This window comes from Bombina bombina, chromosome 8, assembly GCF_027579735.1.
Source record: "Bombina bombina isolate aBomBom1 chromosome 8, aBomBom1.pri, whole genome shotgun sequence".
Taxonomy (NCBI): domain Eukaryota; kingdom Metazoa; phylum Chordata; class Amphibia; order Anura; family Bombinatoridae; genus Bombina; species Bombina bombina.
The window spans coordinates 133,218,928-133,238,483 of record NC_069506.1 but is presented as its reverse complement, the minus strand read 5'-3'; the positions used below and the strand labels follow the sequence as shown (position 1 = coordinate 133,238,483).

The following is a 19,556-nucleotide window of genomic DNA, read 5'->3' as shown; positions in this document are numbered from 1 at the left end:
CTAAAAGAATGCCAGGAAATTTTATGAGAAGAACACCATGAAATGTAAGTCTTCCAAACTCTATAATAAATCTTCCTAGAGACTGATTTACGAGCTTGTAACATAGTATCAATCACTGAGTCAGAGAAACCTCTATGACTTAGTACTAAGCGTTCAATTTCCATACCTTCAAATTTAATGATTTGAGATCCTGATGGAAAAATGGACCTTGAGATAGTAGGTCTGGCCGTAACGGAAGTGGCCAAGGCGGGCAACTGAACATCCAAACCAGATCCGCATACCAAAACCTGTGTGGCCCTGCTGGCGCCACCAGCAACACAAATGATTGTTCCATGATGATTTTGGAAATCACTCTTGGAAAGAGAACTAGAGGCGGGAAGATGTAAGCAGGATGATAACACCAAGGAAACGTCAGTGCATCCACTGCTTCCGCCTGAACATCCCTGGACCTGGACAGGTATCTGGGAAATTTCTTGTTAGATGAGAGGCCATGAGATCTATCTCTTGAAGACCCCACATCTGAACAATCTGAGAAAAAACATCTGGATGGAGAGACCACTCCCCTGGATGTAAAGTCTGGCGGCTGAGATAATCCGCTTCCCAATTGTCCACACCTGGGTTATGCACCGCAGAGATTAGACAGGAGCTGGATTTCGCCCAAACAAGTATTCGAGATACTTCTTTCATAGCTTGGGGACTGTGAGTCCCACCCTGATGATTGACATATGCCACTGTTGTGATATTGTCTGTCTGAAAACAAATGAACGGTTCTCTCTTTAACAGAGGCCAAAACTGAAGAGTTCTGAGAATTGCACGGAGTTCTAAAATATTTATTGGTAATCTCGCCTCTTGAGATTTCCAAACCCCTTGTGCTGTCAGAGATCCCCAAACAGCTCCCCAACCTGAAAGACTCGCATCTGTTGTGATCACATTCCAGGTTGGCCGAATAAAAGACGCCCCTTGAACTAAACGATGGTGATCTATCCACCATGTCAGAGAGTGTCGTACATTGGGATTTAAGGATATTAATTGTGATATCTTTGTATAATCCCTGCACCATTGATTCAGCAAACAAAGCTGAAGAGGTCTCATGTGAAAACGAGCAAAGGGGATCGCTTCCGATGCTGCAGTCATGAGACCTAAAACTTCCATGCACATAGCCACTGAAGGGAATGACTGAGACTGAAGGTGTCGGCAGGCTGAAACCAATTTTAAACGTCTCTTGTCTGTTAGAGACAGAGTCATGGACACTGAATTTATTTGGAAGTCTAAAAAGGTGACCCTTGTCTGAGGAATCAAGAAACTTTTTGGTAAATTGATCCTCCAACCATGTTTCCAAATAAACAAAACTAGTTGATTCGTGTGAGATTCTGCAGTACGTAAAGACTGAGCTAGTACCAAGATATCGTCCAAATAAGGAAACACCGCAATACCCTGTTCTCTGATTACAGAAAGTAGGGCACCCAGAACCTTTGAAAAGATTCTTGGAGCTGTTGCTAGGCCAAATGGAAGAGCAATAAATTGGTAATGCTTGTCTAGAAAAGAGAATCTCAGAAACTGATAATGTTCTGGATGAATCGGAATATGAAGGTATGCATCCTGCAAGTCTATTGTGTACATATAATGTCCTCGCTGAACAAAAGGCAGAATAGTCCTTATAGTCACCATCTTGAAAGTTGGTACTCTTACATAACGATTCAAAATTTTCAGATCCAGAACTGGTCTGAATAAATTTTCCTTCTTTGGGACAATGAATAGATTTGAATAAAACCCCAAACCTTGTTCCAGAAGAGGAACTGGCATGATTACCCATGAAGACTCCAAGTCTGAAACACACTTCAGGAAAGCCTGAGCTTTTACTGGATTTACTGGGATACGTGAGAGAAAAAATCTTCTCACAGGAGGTCTTACTCTGAATCCTATTCAATACCCTTGAGAGACAATGCTCTGAATCCATTGATTTTGAACAGATTTTATCCAAATATCCTTGAAAAACCTTAATCTGCCCCCTACCAGCTGAGCTGGAATGAGGGCCGCACCTTCATGCGGACTTAGGGGCTGACTTTGGTTTCCTAAATGGCTTGGATTTATTCCAATTTGAGGAAGGGTTCCAATTGGAGGTAGATTCCTTGGGGGGAGGATTGAGTTTCTGTTCTTTATTCTGACGAAAGGAACGAAAACGGTTAGAAGCCTTAGATTTACCCTTAGGTTTTTTATCCTGAGACAGAAAAACTCCCTTTCCCCCAGTAACAGTTGAAATAATAGAATCCAACTGAGAACCAAATAAATTATTACCTTGGAAAGAAAGTAATAGTAATCTAGATTTAGATGTCATATCAGCATTCCAAGATTTAAGCCACAAAGCTCTTCTAGCTAAAATAGCTAAAGACATGGATCTAACATCAATTTTGATAATATAAAAAATGGCATCACAAATGAAATGATTAGCATGTTGCAGTAAGCGAACAATGCTAGATATGTCAGAATCCAATTCTTGTTGCGCTAAATTCTCCAACCAGAAAGTTGATGCAGCCACAACATCAGCCAAAGAAATAGCAGGTCTGAGAAGATGACCTGAATATAAATAGGCCTTCCTTAGATAAAATTCAAGCTTCCTATCTAAAGGATCCTTAAAGGAAGTACTATCTTCCATAGGAATAGTGGTATGTTTAGCAAGAGTAGAAATAGCCCCATCAACTTTGGGGATCTTTTCCCAAAACTCTATAGATTTTGCTGGTAAAGGATACAATTTTTTAAGCCTTGAAGAAGGAATAAAAGAAGTACCTGGCTTATTCCATTCCTTAGAAATCATATCAGAAATAGCCTCAGGAATAGGAAAAACCCCTGGAGAAACCACAGGAGGTTTAAAAACAGCATTTAAACGTTTATTAGACTGAACATCAAGAGGACTGGTTACCTCAATATCCAAAGTAATTAACACTTCTTTTAATAAAGAACGCATATACTCAATTTTAAATAAATAAGTAGATTTGTCAGTGTCAATGTCTGAGGAAGGATCTTCTGAATCAGATAGATCCTCATCAGAAGAGGATAAATTATTATGTTGTTGGTCATTTGAAATTTCATCAACTAAATGAGAAGTTTTAAAAGACCTTTTACGTTTATTAGAAGGTGGAAATGCAGACAAAGCCTTCATAATAGAATCAGAAACAAATTCTTTAAAATTTACAGGTATATCATGCACATTAGAAGTTGAAGGAACTGCAACTGGCAATGTACTATTACTGATGGAAACACTATCTGCATGTAAAAGTTTATCATGACAACTATTACAAATGACATTCGGCGAGATAATTTCTACAATTTTACAACAAATGCACTTAGCTTTGGTAGAACCGATGTCAGGCAGCAATGTTCCAGCAGAAACATCTGAGACAGGATCAGATTGGGACATCTTGCAAAATGTAAGAGAAAAAACAACATATAAAGCAAAATGATCTATTTCCTTATATGACAGTTTCAGGAATGGGAAAAAATGCAAATAGCATAGCCCTCTGATAGAGAAAAAAGCAAGAGGCAAACATCAATGGGGTATTGAAATAATGAAAAAGTTTGGCGCCAAGAATGACACACAACGTAACTAAACTTTTTTGGCGCCAAAAATTATCAGAATGACACACTCGCGTCACCAATGATGCAACCATGTGAAAGGTCTGGGCGTCAAGTATGACGCCGGAAATGACGAACTTGCGTCATAGACGTACTTTTTCGCACCAAAAAAGTTTTCGCGCCAAGAATGACACAATAAAGTTTAGCATTTGACGCACCCACGGGCCTAATACCACCCACAATTTGTAAGAAGTAGTCAATTGAAAAAAAGACTAAACCCCAGGTAAGAAATAAATTCCTTTAAAAAATGTTTATAATCCCAAATATGAAACTGACAGTCTGCAGAAGGAAATACATGAACCTGACTCATGGCAAATATAAGTACAATACATATATTTAGAACTTTATATAAATGCATAAAGTGCCAAACCATAGCTGAGGTGTCTTAAGTAATAAAAAACATACTTACCAAAAGACACCCATCCACATATAGCAGATAGCCAAACCAGTACTAAAACAGTTATTAGTAGAGGTAATGGTAAATTGAGAGTATATTGTCGATCTGAAAAGGGAGGTAGGAGATGAATCTCTACGACCAATAACAGAGAACCTATGAAAAAGACCCCCGTTAGGGAAATCATCGTATTCATAAGTGATACTCCCTTCACGTCCCTCTGACATTCGCTGTACTCTGAGAGGAATCGGGCTTCAACAATGCTGAGAAGCGCATATCAACGTAGAAATCTTAGCACAAACTTACTTCACCACCTCCATAGGAGGCAAAGTTTGTAAAACTGAATTGTGGGTGTGGTGAGGGGTGTATTTATAGGCATTTTGAGGTTTGGGAAACTTTGCCCCTCCTGGTAGGATTGTATATCCCATATGTCACTAGCTCATGGACTCTTGCCAATTACATGAAAGAAATATATATACTGATGCTCAAACTAAAATAATAATAATAATAATAATAATAATAATACAAACAAAGTATTCTTTTAGTTAAATAGGTATTCGAGTAGTAGAAATCTTCTTTGCATAGTTATGATTGGCAGTTATTTTTTTAATATTAGGCCACTAAATACATGGCTAATTATGCCTTATGAAATTGCAGATGTAGTTGCCGAACCGATTTATCACATGTGCAAAATAGGGTGAATACAGAATTTTCTGTTTTGTAAAAATATCCTCTCTCAATGGAGACTAAAATGCATTGAGCACGTAGCCAAAATAGTTCAGTTGGAAGAGCGTTAGACTGAAGATCTAAAGGTCCCTGGTTCAATTCAGGGTTTTGGTAAAAAGGGGTGATTTTAGATGGGATGGAAGCATATTGCTAACAGCCGTGGATTTGAAAGCAGTTAAAATATAGGAAAGGGAATTTGCAGAGCGCCTTTTATTTCTTTCATGTGAGTGGAAAGAGTCCATGAGCTAGTGACGTATGGGATATACATTCCTACCAGGAGGGGGCAAAGTTTTCCAAACCTCAAAATGCCTATAAATACACCTCCCACCACACACATACCTCAGTTTTACAAACTTCGCCTCCAATGGAGGTGGTGAAGTAAGTTGTGCTTGATTTCTTCTATGATAGGCGCTTCTAAACATTTTGAAGCCCAATTCCCCTCAGAGTACAGTGTTTGTCAGAGGGATGTGAAGGGAGTATTGCCTGTTGATTTAGTGGTTTCACCCATGGGAAATCCTTTCAAAGGTTCTCTGTAATCGGTCGCAGGGATTCATCCCCTGCCTCCCTTTTCAGATCGACGTTATACTCCTATACTATTACCTCTGCTGATATTTTTCAGTACTGGTTTGGCTGTCTGCAATATGTTAATGGTTGTCTTCTGGTAAGTATGTATCATTTTTTAAGACACTCTCAGCTATGTTTGGTGCTTTATATTATATTATAAAGTTTTAAATATATGTGTTTGCTTATATTTGCCATGAGTCAGGTAATGTATATTTCCCTTTTTTTGCAGACTATCAGTTTCAGTATGGAATTTATTAATTTTTTCTTACCTGGGGTTCCACTTTTTTCAATTTGACTTTGTTTTCCAAGATTTTCGCGGTCAAACTAGGTTTGCGAGGACGCAAAATGCCGTTTTTTTATGGTGTCATTTTTGGCGCAACTTTTTTTTCTTTGTTGATGTTAGTTATTTTGGCGCAAAGTTGCACTTGTTACGACGCGAGTTGTATTTCTTGGTGTTATCTTTCGCGACAAAAAAAATTTCACTTCCTTTTGCATCATGCGTCATACGCAGTGTCAAAATTATTTTGGTATATTACCCCTCTTCCTTTAATGCTTCTGGTTCTCTCCATATTTTCAAGAGCAATGATGCTTATTTTTTTGCATCTTGCTTTAGCATAAGCATTTTTTCCCATTCCTGAAACTGCTATATGAGGAAATTGGATATTTTGTTTAAATGTTGTTGTTTTTTTCTTTTTACATTTTACAAGATGTCATTTTACAAGATGCCTCTGATGTTGCTGTAGAAACCATGCTGCCTGAACACAGTTCTACCAAAGCTAAGTGTGTCTGTTGTGAATTAACTGATGTTATTTCTTCAGCTCAATTTTGTGGCATCTGTCATGACAAGCTTTTGCATGCTGATAATGTTTCTATTAGTACTAATACATTGTCTGTTGTTCCTTCAACGTCTAATGTCCCTGATATTCTTGCAGATGTTAAGAATTATATTGCTGCAGCTATAGATAAGGCTATGTCTGCTATTCCGCCTTCAAATAAGCGTAAAAGGTCTTTTAAAACTTCTTATAAATATAATTCTGATGAAATTTGTATTGACTGACAGGATACTGAAATATCCTCTGCTGGTGAGGATTCCTCTGGTTCAGGGGTTCCTGATTCAGATTCTGAAATTGACAAATCTTCCAATTTGTTTACGGTTGATTATGTTCGTTCTTTGTTAAATTAAGTTCTGGCTACTTTGGGTATTGAAGAGTCTAGTCCTCTTGATAACAAAGCCAGTAAACGTTTCAATTCTGTTTTTAAACCTTCTAAGGTTGCACCTGAGGTTTTTCCTATTCCAGATGCTGTTTCTGATATGGTTACTAAGGAATGGTCTAAGCCTGGTTCTTCTTTTAAGAAGTCGTATCCTTTGCCTGTGGCTAATTTAGAGTTTTGGGGAAAAGTCCCTAAGGTTGATGGCGCTATTTCCACTCTTGACAAACATACTACTATTCCTATGGAAGATAGTACTTCTTTTAAGGATCCTTTAGATAGAAATATTGAATCTTATCTAAGGAAATCTTATTTACAATCTGGTTATATTCTTAGACCTGCCATTTCTATGGCTGATGTGGCTGCTGCTTCAACTTTTTGGTTGGACAGTTTAGCTCATCAGGTAGAAGATCCTAATTTGTATAGCATTATTCTTCTGCTTCAACCTGCTATTCATTACATTTGTGATGGTATATTTGACATTATTAAGATCGATATTAAATCTATGTCTTTAGCTATTTTAGCCAGAAGAGCTTTATTGCTTAAATCTTGGAATGCTGACATGGAGGCCTATTTATCAAGCCGTCAACCGCAAATACTCTGGAATTCCGCAGCGTAATTGTGGCAAGCCTGATTCACGTCATTTATCAAAGCCTACAGACCGGTAAAAGTTGAAATCTGTGACGTAACATATGATCCGCCGGTCTCAGTCCGACACAGATCGATGCTTACGTCATTACAGATGTTCCGAATACAAATTCGGCACTATCTGATAACTTTTGCTAGTTATCAACTTTCTAACAGGTACGCTTATTCTGGCCCAGCATACCTGGTTTTCAATCCGCCACCCTGGAGGCCGCGGATGCCATAGGAATCAATGGGAGTCTGAAAGCAGCGAAAGCTCATGTTCGCTGCTGCCCAATACCCCATTGATTTCTATGCTAGAATAAAAGTAAAGTTTACACCTAACACCCTAACATAAACCTCGAGTCTAAACATCCCTAATCTGCCGCCCCGACATCGCCGCCACCTACATAATGCTATTAACCCCTATTCCACTACTCCGGACCCCGCCACAACTGTAATAAAGTTATTAACCCCTAATCCGCTGCTCCCTGACACCGCCGCAACTAAATAAAGTTATTAACCCCTAAACCGCCGCTCCCAGAGCCCTCTGCAACTAAATAAATGTTTTAACCCCTAAACCCCTGGCCTCCCACATCACTACCACTTACTAAACCTATTAACCCCTAAACCACCAGCCCCCCACATCGCCATAAACTAAATTAAGCTATTAACCCCTAAACCTAACAACCTGCTAACTTTATATTAAATATTAACTCATCCTTATCTTATAATAAATGTAAACTTACCTTTAGAATTAAATTAAACTATATTAAACTATTAATTAACCTACCCTAACTATTATCCTAAAATTACATTAAACTATATTAAACTATTAATTAACCTACCCTAACTAGTATACTAAAATTACACTAAACTATATTAAATTAATAATTAATCTACCCTAACTATTATACTAAAATTACATTAAAATAAAAATTAAATTAACTATATTACATTTCAAAAAACCTAACCCTACTCAAGTTATTTAAATATACCATTAAAAATTACGTTACAAAAAACTAAATTACACAAAATAAAAAACACTAAGTTACAAAAAAAATAAACACTAAATTACACAAAATAAAAAATAAATTATCAAATATTTAAACTAATTACACCTAATCTAAGAGTCCTATGAAAATAAAAAAGCCCCCCAAAATAAAAAAAAACACCTAGCCTACAATAAACTACCAATGGCCCTTAAAATGGCCTTTTGTAGGGCATTGCCCCAAAGAAATTAGCTCTTTTACCTGTAAATAAAAATACAAATACCCCCCAACAGTAAAACCCACCACCAGTGTTCCCTCTAAGGACAGTTTTGTGTACAGCCCAGCAGTGAAACAGTTAACAAGAGAACCATACCTTGCCATCTGCATTGTGTAGTGTTTGCTAATTGCAGGGTGTGGTTACCTAATAAACTGTTTCACTGCTGGGCCACACACAAAACTGGCCTTAGAGGGAACACTGCCCACCACCCACACAACCAACCCCCCCAAATAAAATTCTATCTAAAAAACTTAAGCTCCCCATTGCCCTGAAACGGACATTTGGATGGACATTGTCCTTAAAAGGGCATTTAGCTCTTTTCCACCCAAAGTACCTAATCTAAAATTAAAACCCACCCAATAAACCCTTAAAAAAACCTAACACTAACCCCCAAAGATCCATTTAGAGTTTTTGAAGACCTGACATCCATCCTCAACGAAGCGGCAGAAGTCCTCAGAGAAGCCGGCAGAAGTCTTCATCCAAGTGGGCCAGAGTCTTCATCCAAGCCGGTAGAAGTCTTCATCCAGACGGCATTTTCTATCTTCATCCATCTGGCGCGGAGCAGCTATATCTTCAAGACATCCGGCGCGGAGCATCCTCTTCTTCCGACGTCTTCTTGAACAATGAAGTTTCCCTTTAAATGACGTCATCCAAGATGGCCTTCATTAGATTCCGATTGGCTGATAGAATTCTATCAGCCAATTGGAATTAATATGGAAAAAATCCTATTGGCTGTTGCAATCAGCCAATAGGATTGAGCTTGCATTCTGTTGGCTGATTAGAATGGCGGCGACGTTGGGGGTGGCAGATTAGGGGTTAATAAGTGTAGGTAGGTTGCGGCGACATTGGGGGCAGGAGATTAGGGGTTAATAACATTATGTAGGTGTTGGCGATGTTGGGGGCAGCAGATTAGTGGTGAATAACATTATATAGGTGTCGGCGATGTCGGGGGCGGCAGATTAGGGGTTAATAAGTATAATGTAGGTGTCAGCAATGTCGGGGGAAGCAGATTAGGGGTTAATAAGTGTAATATTAGGGGTGTTTAGACTCGGGGTTTATGTTAGGGTGTTAGGTGTAAACATAAAATTTTGTTTTCCCATTGAAATAAATGGGGCTGCGTTACGGAGCTTTAAGCTGCTTTTTTGCAGGTGTTAGGCTTTTTTTCAGCCAGCTCTACCCATTGATGACTATGGGGAAATCGTGCACGAGCACGTAAAAACAGGTTACCGCAGCTTTCAGCAGCGCTGGTATTGGAGTGCGGTATGGAGCTCAATTTTGCTCTACGCTCACTTCTTGCCTGCTAACGCCGGGTTTTTGTAAACCTGCAATACCAGCACTGTAGGGAAGTGAGCAGTGACAATAACTTGCAAGTTAGTACCGCACTGCTCATAACGCAAAACCCGTAATCTAGCCGTTAGTTAGTTGCGGTGGTATCGGGGAGCAGCGGAATAGGTGTTAATAACTTTATTAGAGTTGCGGTGGGTCCCCGGGAGTGGCGGTTTAGGGGTTAATAACTTTATTTAGTTGTGGCAGGGTCCGGGAGCGGCGGGATAGGGGTTAAACATTTTAGTATAGTGGGGGTGTTTAGTGACAGGGTATAAATAAAGCTGGGAAAGAGCCGAATAGCAGCGAGATCGATGACTGTTAGTTAACAACAGTCCGCTGCTCATCGGCCTGTACTTGGTGCGCAGCTTTTTGACAGTTTTTTAATAAATAAACAGAGCGTATTCAGGTCTGTGGCCGCAATGTTAGGCGATGTCAGGCAAGCGTATTGGTGCCGTTGAATGCAGCACAGTTGACGGCTTGATAAGTAGGCCTCATGGTGTCTAAATCTAGATTACTATCTCTATCTTTCCAGGGTAAGAATTTCTCAATTGAATTCTATTATTTCCACTATCACTGGGGGGGAGGGAGTTTTTTTTTTACCCCAAGATAAAAAGTCTAAGGGTAAGTTTAAGGCGCCTTATCGTTTTTGTTCCTTTCGTCAGAATAAGGAACAAAAGTCTACTCCTTCCCCTAAGGCCTCTGGTTCCATTATTATAAAAAACAAATCCAGCCCCCAAGACTGCATGAAGGTATGGCCCTCAATCCAATTCAGCTGGTGGGGGGCAGAATAAATTATTTCAGGAAATTTGGTCAGGTTCTGTTCAGAATAAGTGGATTCAGAATATTGTGTCTCAAGGGTATCGGATAGGTTTCAGAATAAGACCTCCTGTGGGAAGATTCTTTCTTTCTCATGTTCCAACAAATCTTGTGAAGGCTCAGGCTTTTCTGAAATGTGTTTCAGATCTAGAGCTTTCAGGGGTGATTATTCCAGTTCCTCTACATGGGTTTGGGGTTCTATTTGAATCTATTCATTGTCCCAAAGAAAGAGAATTCTTTCAGACCAGTTCTGGATCTGAAACTTTTAAATCATTTTGTAAGAGTCCCGACTTTTAAGATGGTGTAAGATCAAAATGCTATTTGACACAATGTATAGTTTGTATTGAAAATATATCTATTTTTGGTTATAATAATATTTGTTTGTAGCTGAAATATATCTTAAACCCAAGAGAGTATAACTTTACTAAATTGGGATACACAATATTCAGCAGATTGATTCGATATCAGGCAAAAGAAATCAACTCCTAAGTTTGAAAAAAGGAAGTTGAATGAGGTTGATATCTGAATACTTCGATATGCACACAGGTATAGGAGGTAATTTACATAAGATTGAAAAACAGTTAGATATATGTCTGTTTGTACTAAACAAGGTATACAATGAAGTGTTTGCAGAAATGATATAACAGTTTCTTAGCAATATACTTGCGGTATGGATAACACCTCCTTCTGGTATTTTGACGGTCAGATTTGAACAAGACACGTAACAAGATATTGTAACACAGTAAAGGAACAGTACTTGCGGTTATGCATATCCTTGTAGCTGGATAAAGTTCCAGTAAATGGAACTGAAGATTAGAGAAATCCGATGTCCAATGAGAGGAGGTTAAGTGAATGTAAGCTGGAGTCTGTGAATGCAGGGAGGCAGGTAAGAGGAGCTGGAGCGGAGATCCGATGTGCAGGTTTCCCCAAGGTTAGCGTGCAAGGTGGTTGAGATGACATTAAGAGGGGTAGTTATCAACTCGTCTACCTCAAATACGCTGGAATTCCGCAGCGTATTTGAGGCGAGGCTGATTCGCCTTAGTTATCAAGCCCTAGACACCGGCAAAAGTAGAATTTTGTGACGTAAGCTTCGATCCGCCGGACTCAGTCCGACACAGATCGATTCTTACGTCACTCCAGATGTTCCGCACACAAGTGCGGCACAATCTGACTACTTTTGCTAGTTATCAAAAAACTAGCAGGTACGCTCGGCACAAACCGGCAGGTCCCATAGGAATCAATGGGAGTCTGACCATAGCGAAAGTTCATGTTCGCTGCTGCCAGATATCCCATTCATTCCTATGGGAGCTGTCTACACCTAACACCCTAACATGTACCGCAAGTCTAAACACCCCTAATCTGCCCCCCCTACACCGCCGCAAATAAATAAAGTTATTACGCCCTAAACGGCCGCTCCCGGAGCCCACCGCCACACTAATAAACTGATTAACCCCTAAACCGCCGCTCCCTGTCCCCGCCGCTACTATAATATATGTATTAACCCCTAAACCGCCGCTCCCGGACCCCGCCGCCACCTACATTATACCATTATTAACTATTTAATAACTACCTAGCTAAAAGAAATACAAAATTACCTGTAAAATAAATCCTAACCTAAGTTACAATTAAACCTAACACTACACTATCATTAAATTAATTAAATTAATTAGCTACAAATAACTACAATTAAATACAATTAAATAAACTAACTAAAGTACAAAAAATAAAAAAAGCTAAGTTACAAAAAATAAAAAAATAAGTTACAAACATTTAAAAAATATTACAACAATTTTAAGCTACTTACACCTAATCTAAGCCCCCTAATAAAATAACAAAGCCCCCCAAAATAAAAAAATTCCCTACCTTATTCTACATTAAAAAGTAAACAGCTCTTTTGCCTTACCAGCCCTTAAAAGCGCCTTTTGCGGGGCATGCCCCAAATAAAACAGCTCTTTTGCCTGTAAAATAAAAATACAACAGCCCCCCCCAACATTAAAACCCACCACCCACATACCCCTAATCTAACCCAAACCCCCCTTAAATAAACCTAACACTACCCCCCTGAAGATCATCCTACCTTGAGCCGTCTTCAGCCAGCCGACCACTGATGGAACCGAAGAGGAGATCCGGAGCGGCAGAAGTCATCATCCAAGGGGCGCTTAAGAAGTCTTCCATCCGATGAAGTTATCATCCAGGTGGCGCTGAAGAGGTCTTCCATCCGATAGAAGTCTTCATCCAGGCGGCGTCTTCAATCTTCATCCATCCGGAGCAGAGCCATCTTCAGACGAGCCTAAGCGGAGCCATCCTCTTCTTCCCGACGACTAACGACGAATGACGGTACCTTTAATTCCGATTGGCTGATAGAATCCTATCAGCCAATCGGAATTCGAGTGATGCCATCTTGGATGACGTCACTTAAAGGTACCGTCATTCGTCGTTAGTCGTCGGGAAGAAGAGGATGGCTCCGCGTAGGCTCGTCTGAAGATGGCTCCGCTCCGCTCCGGATGGATGAAGATTGAAGACGCCGCATGGATGAAGACTTCTATCGGATGGAAGACTTCTTCAGCGCCGCCTGGATGATGACTTCATCAGATGGAAGACTTCATCGGATGGAAGACTTCTTCAGCGCCCCTTGGATGATGACTTCTGCCGCTCCGGATCTCCTCTTCGGTTCCATCGGTGGTCGGCTGGCTGAAGACGGCTCAAGGTAGGATGATTTTCAGGGGGGTAGTGTTAGGTTTATTTAAGGGGGGTTTGGGTTAGATTAGGGGTATGTGGGTGGTGGGTTTTAATGTTGGGGGGGTGTTGTATTTTTATTTTACAGGCAAAAGAGCTGTTTTATTTGGGGCATGCCCCGCAAAAGGCCCTTTCAAGGGCTGGTAAGGCAAAATAGCTGTTTACTTTTTAATGTAGAATAGGGTAGGGAATTTTTTTTATTTTGGGGGGCTTTGTTATTTTATTAGGGGGCTTAGATTAGGTGTAAGTAGCTTAAAATTGTTGTAATATTTTTTAAATGTTTGTAACTTATTTTTTTTATTTTTTGTAACTTAGCTTTTTTTATTTTTTGTACTTTAGTTAGTTTATTTAATTGTATTTAATTGTAGCTACTTGTAGTTAATTAATTTAATTTATTTAATGATAGTGCAGTGTTAGGTTTAATTGTAACTTAGGTTAGGATTTATTTTACAGGTAATTTTGTATTTCTTTTAGCTAGGTAGTTATTAAATAGTTAATAACTATTTAATAACTATTCTAACTAGCTAAAATAAATACAAAGTTACCTGTAAAATAAATATAAATCCTAAAATAGCTACAATGTAATTATTTATTACATTGTAGCTATCTTAGGGTTTATTTTACAGGTAAGTATTTAGTTTTAAATAGGAATAATTTATTAAAGTATAGTGTAGTGTTAGGTGTAATTGTAACTTAGGTTAGTTTTTATTTTACAGGTAAATTTCTCTTTATTTTAACTAGGTAGCTATTAAATAGTTAATAACTATTTAATAGCTATTGTACCTAGTTAAAATAAATTGAAATTTGCCTGTAAAATAAAAATAAATCCTAAGATAGCTACAATGTAATTATTATTTATATTGTAGCTATATTAGGGTTTATTTTAAAGGTAAGTATTTAGTTTTAAATAGGATTATTTTAGTTAATAAGAGTTAAATTTATTTAGATGTATTTAATTAATATTTAAGTTAGGGGGGTGTTAGGGTTAGTGTTAGACTTAAGTTTAGGGGTTAATAATTTTATTACAGTGGCGGCGGTGTAGGGGGGGCAGGATAGGGGTTAATAAATTTATTATAGGTGGCGACGGTGTAGGGGGGCAGGATAGGGGTTAATAAGTTTAATATAGGTTGCGGCAGGGTCCAGGAGTGGCGGTTTAGGGGTTAAACTATTTATTTAGTTGCATCGGGGTCCGGGATCGGCAGGATAGGGGTTAATAACTTTATTATAGGTGGCGGCGGTATAGGGGGGGCAGGATAGGGGTTACTAGGTATAATGTAGGTGGCGGCGGTGTCCGGGAGCGGCGGTTTAGGGGTTAATACATTTATAAGAGTTGTGGCGGGGTCTAGGATCGGCGGTTTAGGGGTTATTAACTTTATTTAGTTGCGGGGTGCTCCGGGGGCGCCGGTATAGGGGGTAGAACAGTGTAGTTAGTGTGGGTGCTTAGTGACTGCTTGTCAATAAAGCTGTAAAAAAGCCGAAGAGCAGCGAGATCGGATTAGTGATAACTATCACAATCCGCTGCTCATCGCCCCGTACTTGGTGCATGGCTTTTTGACAGCTTTTTTGATAACTTAGGCGAACGTATTCAGGTCCGCGGCGGCGATGGTAGGCGAGCGTAGGCGGGCGTATTGGACCGGCGAAGGCAGGTAAAGTAGACGGCTTGATAACTACCCCTCTAAGGCTGCAGTAAGTGGCTCAGGAGAATGCACACAGCTGAGATGGAATGGAAACCCCGGAACTTGGTAATAGAAACACAGAACTATAACAGAATAAACTTTATCAAATTGTAGCGAGGTAGAATAAAAAACTACTGAGCTTGAGAGGTATCAACTGACTAGAACAAAAACTTGATCTGAGGTAGATACAAAATATTCAAGCAATGTGGTAGAGAGGAAGTGAGGTTACATAGGGTGAGATCTATAGGAGAGGTACTCTTCTTAAAGGTACATTACAGATCATCCTACTCAAGGAATACTCTCCAAGGATTAAGGCCGTGGTTTATGCGGGTATTTTAAATGGAATGTCTGAAGTAACTTAGGAGCATGAACATCACCACTTGGAATGCAAGAATCGTCTTCTGCTCCGTATCCTTTCCACCTCACAAGATATTATTATTTTTTCCGTTGGAGCGGGAGTCGCGGAAATTCTCAACCTCAAATTAATCATGCTCACTGAAATTAATTGGGGGTTGAGGTAATCTTGCCCTGTTTGCATAGCGATTTGGGATAAATGGTTTCAAAAGCGAGACATGGAAAGATGGGTGTACTTTATAACTTTTGGGAAGATCAAATACCATAGTAGTAGCATTTAAGATCCTATTGAAAGGGAACGGACCTATAAATTGGTTGCCTAGTTTTTTTAGAAGGTATGTCAAGTTTCAGATGCTTTGTGGAAAACCAAACTAATTGACCCAATTTATAACTAGGGCTTGGTCTGTGTCTCAGATCATAGTAGTGTTTTTGGGTTGATTTGACTTTGGTTAGATAAAGTTTTAGAAGATCAAATCCCTCTTTCAAAGTGGTAAGATAATCCTTTGCAGCTGGGGAATTGGTGTCTGAATGTGAGAAGGATATGGTCCTGGGGTGATACCCGTAAGTGACAAAAAACAGAGTTGTTTTTGTGGAACTAGAGATGGAGTTATTATATGAGAACTCTGCCATAGGTAGAAAAGATAGCCAGTCCTCCTGTAGATGGGATATATAACTAGTGATGTCTCGAACAGTTCGCCGGAGAACAGTTTATGGCGAATATAGCTTGTTCGTGTTCGCCGCTGCGGGCGAACATATGCAATGTTCGATCCGCCCTCTATTCGTCCTCATTGAGGAAACTTTGACCCTGTATCTCACAGCCTGATGACACATTTCAGCCAATCAGCAGCAGACACTCCCTCACAGACCCTCCCAGCTTCTGGGCAGCAGCAATTATAGATTCATTACGATCTTGCTTTCTTAGTGAGAGGAGGTTTAGTGTTGCTGCTGCTGACAATATAGGGAAATAGATAGCTAGGCTAGTGTATTTAGTGTCCAGTACAGTCCTGAAGGACTCTTCTAATCTCTGTTGTAAGGACAGCACCCCAAAAAAAACTTTTTAGGGCTAGAACTTCAGTTTTTTTCAGTCTTTTGGTTAATTGCTCTGTTCCAGCCACCACTCATATCTGCTTAACATTATTGTAAATTTAAACAACAAAACTTTTAAATCATTTTGCTAGTGTAATCTAATTTCATTTTCTATCAGGCCTGTGTGTCAGGCTTACAAAGCATATACTGTGGTTAATTGCTGTGCCCGCAGCCACCACTCATATCTGCTTAACATTATTGAAAATGTAAAAAAAATAATTTTTAAATCATTTTGCTAATGTAATCTAATTTCATTTTCTATGAGGCCTGTGTCTCAGGCTCACACAGCATATACTGTGGTTAATTGCTCTGTGCCAGCCACCACTCATATATTAAAGTGCTAAGAATAGTACTACTTAACACAACCTAGTTACCATGGGTCCCAACCACATGTTTTGTTGTTATACTTTGTCAGGGTAATCATGCTGGCCATATAGACCTCCCCCGATAGGGGGAGTAACAGGTATTAAAGTGCTAAGAATAGTACTACTTAACACAACCTAGTTACCATGGGTCTCAGACCGCATGTTTTATTATTATACTTTGTCAGGGTAATTATATATCGATCAAATCGATCTATTTATCTTCTATCGATTCTATCTAACTATCAATCTATGTATATCTATCTATCTATCAAATCTATCTATCTCGTGGCCGGACTGATTTGACACAGCCACTTGTGTTTAGGCCAAATTTGAAGTAGGAGGACAGACCAATCATCTTCTTCCGTCTCCCTGTTCCAAAAATGCAGGCCATACAGACTTCCCCCGATAGGGGGAGGAACAGGTAGTAAACTGCAAAGAATAGTACTACTTAACACACCACGGGTCCCAGACCGCATGTCTTATTGTTATACTCTGTCAGGGAAATTATATATCTATCAAATCTGTCTATTTATCTATCGAATCTATGTAACTATCAATCGTATCTATCAAATATAAATTGCATCTATTGATCTATGTAATTCGTATCTATCAAATGTATATTGCATCTTTTGATCTATGTAATTTGTATCTATCAAATGTATATTGCATCGATTGATCTATGTAATTCGTATCTATCAAATGTATATTGCATCTTTTGATCTATGTAATTTGTATCTATCAAATGTATATTGCATCGATTGATCTATGTAATCTATGTATCTATCTATCAAATCTATCTATCTCGTGGTTGTGCAAATGGACTGTTTGCAGTTGTTTGCGGTGCGTTACACGGGGAGTTTGGTGTGTCACTGTGAAGCAGGCATAACCCTTACACTACATGATCGATACAACATCATACCTGATGTTTTAAAGCACGTTATTCAAAAAAAAAATTAGGAATGTTAGGTGATTAAGGCCCTTTATGGGTTAAAACCAGACTCTGCATCAACTATGTAATTTTCCATTGAAGTTTTGCCATGGATCCCCTCAGGCATGCCACAGTCCATGTGTTAGTCCCCTTGAAACAACTTTTCCATCACTATTGTGGCCAGAAAGAGTCCTTGTGAGTTTTAAAGTTTGCCTGCCTATTGAAGTGAATGGCGGTTCGCCAGTTCGTGAACAGTAGAGGAAGTTTGCGTCCGCCGTTCGCGAACCAAAATTTCACTATATATAACATCTGAGATATTGCTCTAATCTGGTTTACTCTTTCTGTGAGACCATTAGCTTGTGGATGGTAAGCAGTTGTGAATCTGGTATTGATTCTAAGAATCTTACAGAGAGCTTTCCAAAAATGAGAGGTAAATGGAGTTCCTCGATCGGTAATTATTGACTTAGGTAGTCCATGTAGTCTTACTATGTGAGTCAAGAAAGCATTTACTGATTCCGTAGCTGTGGGTAATCTTTTGAGTGGTATTAAATGAGCTAACTTAGGCCTAGATTTGGAGTTCGGCGGTAAAAGGGCTGTTAACGCTCCGCGGGCTTTTTTCTGGCCGCACCATAAAATTAACTCTGGTATCGAGAGTTCAAACAAATGCTGCGTTAGGCTCCAAAAAAGGAGCGTAGAGCATTTTTACCGCAAATGCAACTCTCGATACCAGAGTTGCTTACGGACGCGGCCGGCCTCAAAAACGTGCTCGTGCACGATTCCCCCATAGGAAACAATGGGGCTGTTTGAGCTGAAAAAAAACCTAACACCTGCAAAAAAGCAGCGTTCAGCTCCTAACGCAGCCCCATTGTTTTCTATGGGGAAACACTTCCTACGTCTGCACCTAACACTCTAACATGTACCCCGAGTCTAAACACCCCTAACCTTACACTTATTAACCCCTAATCTGCTGCCCCCGCTATCGCTGACCCCTGCATATTTTTTTAAACCCCTAATCTGCCGCTCCGTAAACCGCCACCACCTACGTTATCCCTATGTACCCCTAATCTGCTACCCCTAACACCGCCGACCCCTATATTATATTTATTAACCCCTAACCTGCCCCCCACAACGTCGCCGACACCTGCCTACACTTATTAACCCCTAATCTGCCGAGCGGACCTGAGCGCTACTATAATAAATGTATTAACCCCTAATCCGCCTCACTCCCGCCTCAATAACCCTATAATAAATAGTATTAACCCCTAATCTGCCCTCCCTAACATTGCCGACACCTAACTTCAAGTATTAACCCCTAATCTGCCGATCGGAGCTCACCGCTATCGGAACAGCCAATAGAATGCGAGCTCAATCTGATTGGCTGATTGGATCAGCCAATCGGATTGAACTTGATTCTGATTGGCTGATTCCATCAGCCAATCAGAAAATTCCTACCTTAATTCCGATTGGCTGATAGAATCCTATCAGCCAATCGGAATTCGAGGGACGCCATCTTGGATGACGTCCCTTAAAGGAACAGTCATTCGTCGTTCAGTCGTCGGTCCGGATGGATGTTCCGCGCTGGATGTCTTCAGGATCCTGCCGCTTCGCTCCGGATGGAAGAAGATCGAAGATGCCGCTTGGAGAAGATGTTTGCCGGTCCGGATGTCCTCTTCTTGCCGGATAGGAGGAAGACTTTGGAGCCTCTTCTGGACCGGATTATGGATCGCCAACCCCCGCTTGGGTTGGATGAAGATGTTGGAGCCAGGACGGATCGGTGAACCTGGTATGGTGAAGACAAGGTAGGAAGATCTTCAGGGGCTTAGTGTTAGGTTTCTTTAAGGGGGTTTGGGTTA

General features: G+C 39.8%; 1 non-coding gene across 1 annotated transcript; it reads left to right on the top strand.

The window, feature by feature from the left end:
* The first annotated feature begins 4,791 nt into the window (after positions 1-4,791).
* TRNAF-GAA (transfer RNA phenylalanine (anticodon GAA)) lies at positions 4,792-4,864 on the top strand. Its single transcript has one exon. It is a non-coding gene; the product is annotated as a tRNA-Phe (tRNA).
* The last annotated feature ends 14,692 nt before the right edge of the window (positions 4,865-19,556 follow it).